The following is an 825-nucleotide window of genomic DNA, read 5'->3' as shown; positions in this document are numbered from 1 at the left end:
TTTCAGTCATTCAGGAACTCTAGGGTATGTAGTGTGGTCTAGTTTTATTTTCCTCTTCAATTCATAATTTAATGCACAAGATGTTTGACATACATTTACGTACGCCTTCTTTATCATAGCAAAAATATACATATATATCTATATTTTAAGTAGGGGTGGCAATTTAAGTCCAAACCTATTTAACCATTCAAGTCTGCTCACTGAAATTAAATTATTTGGGTACCCAAATTTAAGTGAGTGGGTCAATAATGAGTAAAAAATAAGTACCTATTCAATTTAAGGGTTAATGGTGAGTTAAGAATTGATACCCATCTTAACCCGTTGAAACAAAATTTTATTTTTTTTCTCTCTCTCTCTCTTCCCTCTGTTTTCTCTCTTTTTCTGTCATAAAAAGGGAAAAAAATTATACCCAACCCAAAATGGACTTTGTACCTGCTCCATTTCAAGCCCTATGCTCGATTATGAGCCTACTTAAAACGAATCCAAGTCCAACCAAATTTCAATGGTCTCATAAATCATAATATTATTTTAACAAATTAGTATTTACTTGAAGTATCAAGGAGATTGCATTACACAGAGTGGCCATTACAGCTAGATCTAATCTCAACACCAAATTGTGATTCTCTTTCATCTCATGTTTGATATGGGAGAGCAGGTCAAATTTGATCGACCCAATGTTGATCTCCATGCGGTGACAGAAAGTGAGGAGCACAACAAGCTTAATATGATCTCAATTATTTTTAATTTCCCAGCTGATATTCTAAGTTATAAGCTCTCTACCTGCCAAAAATTAAATAATAATAATAATAATAATAATAATATAAG

The sequence above is a fragment of the Cornus florida genome, unplaced genomic scaffold (assembly GCF_030987335.1).
Source record: "Cornus florida cultivar Cherokee Brave unplaced genomic scaffold, ASM3098733v1 CherokeeBrave_3.0.0_Hap2_Chr02, whole genome shotgun sequence".
In the NCBI taxonomy this organism is placed as follows: domain Eukaryota; kingdom Viridiplantae; phylum Streptophyta; class Magnoliopsida; order Cornales; family Cornaceae; genus Cornus; species Cornus florida.
The sequence above is the reverse complement of the archived record's forward strand: the minus strand, read 5'-3'. Positions refer to the sequence as shown.